This window comes from Daktulosphaira vitifoliae, unplaced genomic scaffold, assembly GCF_025091365.1.
Source record: "Daktulosphaira vitifoliae isolate Bord-2020 unplaced genomic scaffold, ASM2509136v1 Scaffold_352, whole genome shotgun sequence".
Classification (NCBI taxonomy): Eukaryota; Metazoa; Arthropoda; class Insecta; order Hemiptera; family Phylloxeridae; genus Daktulosphaira; species Daktulosphaira vitifoliae.
In genome coordinates, this window is record NW_026099917.1 from 4,296 (window position 1) to 9,597 (window position 5,302).

A 5,302-nucleotide genomic window follows, 5' to 3' on the forward strand; every position below is an offset into this window, starting at 1 on the left:
TTATATTAAAAATTTAATTTAATATTATATTATGTTAAGTTCTGATAGACAGTTTTATACAACACTAGGCATATATGGTTATAAAGAAGAATGCAAATAAATATTTTTTTTTATTTTTAGTTGCATATTTATTATACTACCTCAGGAGGGTATTTTTAGGTAGGTTAGAGAAGCGTGAACTCTCGATATTCATGCGATAAATTGATTGTTTTTCTGAAAATGATACTTTTTCTACTTATAAAAGTTTTGTTAATTATTTAACAAAAATCTATGTAGAGACGGTAATACGTTGATAAAATGTATTGAAAAAATACCTACAAACTATACCTACCAAATATGATGTAGNAATGTATTGAAAAAATACCTACAAACTATACCTACCAAATATGATGTAGGCCCCATTCCTATTAAATTGAGCGTTACAATTTTTGTGTTAATCGTTATTTTTTAAAATTTTGACATATACGCCAAAAACTAAACTATAGAAATTTATCAATGATTAATATAAAATGTATATATAAAAAAACAATGATTGAAGGGCTATTTATAAAACTACAAATATGATACTATTTTAAAAATAAAAAAACACAAAATTATGTTTCTGGCTCTCCTGAAAAGTATAAATAATGTTGCATTCAGCAAATAGTCTTTTAATAAACAATAAAAGGGACAAGAGATGGACCTAAAAATATTTAACCTATTATAAATCAAAAACTAAATAATTCTCAGCAAAATAAAAATAAAAAAAAATTATTTTAGGACTAATTTAGTGCTCAACGATAAATCCTGTCTATATGAAAGGATTAATTTTTTATACTTTAATTGACTTTTATTAAATAACATTTTTCTGTGGAAATAGTATCCAGCATTCGTAAGGCAAGTTCTTACATTTTTGGAAACGTATAAGTAGCTGAGTTAGAGGATAATACTGGAAACACAAGTGTGTTTCAATTTTAATATATTTTGAAGGGTTATTCCCATAGACAAGCCAGTTTTCGAANATTTTGAAGGGTTATTCCCATAGACAAGCCAGTTTTCGAACTAGTAGTCTGCATATACAGTTATATAGTCTGGTATCGTAGATCGTTACTAAATATATATAATACTTAAGAACGATAGGTAACTATACTTTGGAAGTATCTGTTTTGTGTATATCCGTCAGTCGTAAGGGTAGATTCTACCTGTTTGGTAACGTATAAGCAGTTAGGGTAAAGGATATCAAGAAGTATTTAGTTATAATGTTTAACATTATTTATTATTATACTTATTATAGCAAAATTACCATGTTCACTTTCCTTAATTACCTATTTAAAAAACCCTAAATGTCTTATGACTTATCAATGATCGGCGGCGTTGACATAAATACAGATGAACGTTCACTGGTCCGGATCAGTCTGAGATTAGCGTTTTCACGGTCACATATCTACGGACGTGTATTATTATTATCACAGTCGTAATATATACAGAGTGATTTTTTTATCATAACCCACTCAATTACTTACAGAATAATAATAATTTATACATTTTTTTTTATTATTATCTTTAGTTACACATTATTCTTGAATTATTAACTATGTAACACTTTTTAAGTTCATCCCTTATGCCTGGTAAGGGTGTCAACTTTGTTTTTTTAAATGGTAACACATATTTTTAATTTAATAAAATGTTTGAGTTTTTAATTCAATAGTAAATGGCATTTGAATTTTTAATGAAAACTAATTTGTTTATTAGATATAAACATTTAAAGTTTCAAATTTTTGAGTTAATATATAGGTATAATACACAAGGGATTACAAATACAGGTAGCTAATTGGTTTTTTATGATATTGCTATCACAGTCACGGATTGTTTATTATCAATTATGACTATCAATAGATATACTTTTTGTATTGTCAGTTAGTGTATTTATAAACTCACAACAATGTACCTTACTATCATTGATAATAACAATGCTGTGTACCTGCTAATATCGATGTCATAAAAAACCAATTAGCTACCTGTATTTGTAATCCCTTGTGTATTATACCTATATATTAACTCAAAAATTTGAAACTTTAAATGTTTATATCTAATAAACAAATTAAGTTTTATTAAAAATTCAAATGCCATTTACTATTGAATTAAAAACTCAAACATTTTATTAAATTAAAAATATGTGTTACCATTTAAAAAAACAAAGTTGACACCCTTACCAGGCATAAGGGATGAACTTATAAAGTATTACATAGTTAATAATTCAAGAATAATGTGTAACTAAAGATAATAATAAAAAAAAAATGTATAAATTATTATTATTCTGTAAGTAATTGAGTGGGTTATGATAAAAAAATCACTCTGTATTGTTTCTGTTGGATAGGGAAATTGTTGTGCTTATTCTTTGATATTATTATTCCTTAAATTTAAGTTTTATTTTAATTTAATTTAATTAAATTTAGTTAAGTAAATCTCGTTGTTGTTGCCTCACCACTACCACAACACATTTAGTATTATAACAATTCTAAAAAAACATTAAATAATCCATCGTTGTCCTTATTAATTTAATTGTTAATTTAATAGTTTAATTTAATTATAATTATTATATTAATTTTATTGATTTTAACAAAACAAAGATATACATAATGTTTAGTTTAATTTTTTTCAAATAATTATTGCCTCTTGTAATAAATAAAAAACAAATTCCTTATAATCAATCTCTAATAAGAATAAAATGTTAATTAAAATTTTTTTTAAATTTTAAAATAGCCATTTTTTAGCTCTACTCTTACAAAAAAGGCTGATGTGGTGTCAATATCAATTTTAGGACAAGTACTCATTGAGTTACAAACGGATACATCTCGTACTGGTATACGTATAGTTCGTCCGTGTCCATTATACAAATAGCATTTCTTGTCAAATACAGTAATACTAGTTAGCATTGATTTTGTAGCTTATATCCAAAAGCTGAGATGTCACAATAATGGGTTTAAAGGTATTTTAATAAGTTATACATGGCTGAATAAAATAAATATCTTCTCAACTACGCATCGAAGCTAATATTTAAATTTTACTACTTAAGACTTGTACTAAAAACTATTATATTTAAATACATTTTTTTTATTTCACATTACAGTAATATTTATTTTAAAGTTAGTAAATTATTAAAAATTAGATCAGTGTAATTAANTAGTAAATTATTAAAAATTACATCAGTGTAATTAAAAATCAATGAATACAATGTTTATCGTAAAGTTCAAAATCAAGTATTGATATAAGAAATTTGACTCTTGGAGGGTACTAAAATGATTTCTTTTGAGTATAAGACTGGAATTATGTAAATTACTATTATTGAACTTTTCATTTTTAAATAAATGTAAAATTTATAAAAATAACTGGGAGTGCAAATTTTTGAATAGGGGAGTATTAAAAACTGATTGATACTGTTGTATGTTCACCTACAGGGAAAGGCATTTGTCTAAAACTCTATTGTTTAAGATTCATTTATCATTTTCGCATTAACATTTTTAAAAAAATTTTCTACATTAGTTCTATGAATTTTTTTTGTTAAAACACTGTTTTAAGAACAAAAATTGACGAAACCAAATTATTTTTTATTTAACGTAACTTAAAAATATTATGAGGATATGCAAATAAAATAGATGCCAAAAAGAATTTATGACATTTAACAGACATACCGTTTATATTTCTGTCGAAATAATAAGATTGGCGGATTAATTTAAGCAATTACAAGTACAAATAAACCGAGTGCGGCACAGAATCTACAATAAATTGAAAATGAAATTTAAATAAACTTAATGCAATAATAATAATGAAATACAATAAATTATTGGATGTAGGGATTACAATTTTTTATAATTGTAGAATATTTTAAATAATAGTTAAAAATATCCGTAATAAGATATATATATATCATTTGGAGGATGCAATTTTGAAATTTTATATATTACATTATAACAGGGTTCAAAATTGTAACGTTTACCAAATTCTTTATTGTTCAGTTGTGCCTTGTAGAATAATACTTTTATCAGTACATCACTTAAACTGAATAGTGTGTCATCTAAAAAATACAATAATATAATAAAGTATATGAATTATTACAATAATTGTTAAATCATTACATTCATCATAAATTTCTTTCTTTAAATTAACTACAGAACTTTTGAGATTTTCATTGTCATCTTCGTTCTGTGTTACTACCTAAAATATGTAAAATAGTATATTGTAATACATTTATTAAATACCCTTATTTTTAATGTTAGAGAAATAAAGGGAAATGGTCCGATTTAAAAAAAAGTATGTTGTACAAAATAAAAATATAAATAGTAATTTTCTTAAAAAAAATTATTATGATCCATACATTTTTCAAAAAGTTATAGCATTATAAAGTTAAACATATAAAAAAAAAATTTTTTTTACAAATATCGTATTTTTTTTTATTAACTTTGATGTCCGTTTTCACCATGAAAACGAAATAAAGTCTAAATTGTTTTTTTTTCATAATTAATTATATAACATAAGCTTTAATTTAAGATATATTCAGTATAAAAATGTCAAAATTTAAGTTGAAGAAGTTAAACTTTTATATGCATTTTTAAGTTTTGAACCCCCACTTTAATAAGGAAAATGGTTCGATTTAAAAAAAAAGTATGTCGAATGAAAGAGGTATATAAATGTCATTTTTCATTTAACTATTGTATTGATTTATACATTTTTTAAAAATTTATAGAAATTTAAAGTTAAAAATATAAAATATAAAATCGAGAATTTTAACACAAAAATAGTAGCCATTTTCACCTTGAAGTCAAAATGTAGTTCGAAATTTTTATTTTTATATTAAAGTATATTAAATAAACTTTTATTTAAGATATATATAAAAATGTCAGTATTTCCAGAACATTTTCAAAATTTAAGTTGAAAAAGTTAATTTTTTGTGAAAAAGTTATCATTTTTAATCCTACTCTATGGCCAGGTAAAGGGTCATATTTATTAAAAAAATATACCAGATGATAGGTAAAGTCATTATACATTTTTAAAAAAAAAAATTTATATTGATTTAGTCTTTTTTGAAAAATTTAGAGAATTTGGTGGATTTTTTCAAAAGCAACATCAACTCTTATTTCTTTAATTATATCCTGATTAGTAGTTCTTTGTTTTTAAAATATAATGTTTTAATAGGCCCTTCACACAACCGAACAAAATGTTTTTCTGTTATTCTTTCATCTTCTACCCACACACCAATAAATTACAAAACACAATCAACACTTTCTATCACTGACTGCAGATACACACACAATCACGCCATGCA

General features: G+C 23.7%; 1 long non-coding RNA gene across 1 annotated transcript; it reads right to left on the reverse strand.

Annotated features, from left to right (window-relative positions):
* Window positions 1-3,566: 3,566 nt before the first annotated feature.
* On the reverse strand, window positions 3,567-4,344 carry LOC126909410 (uncharacterized). Its single transcript, XR_007705033.1, has 2 exons — window positions 4,116-4,344; window positions 3,567-4,054 (listed from the first exon to the last, which is right to left on the reverse strand). It is a non-coding gene; the product is annotated as an uncharacterized LOC126909410 (long non-coding RNA).
* Window positions 4,345-5,302: the final 958 nt, after the last annotated feature.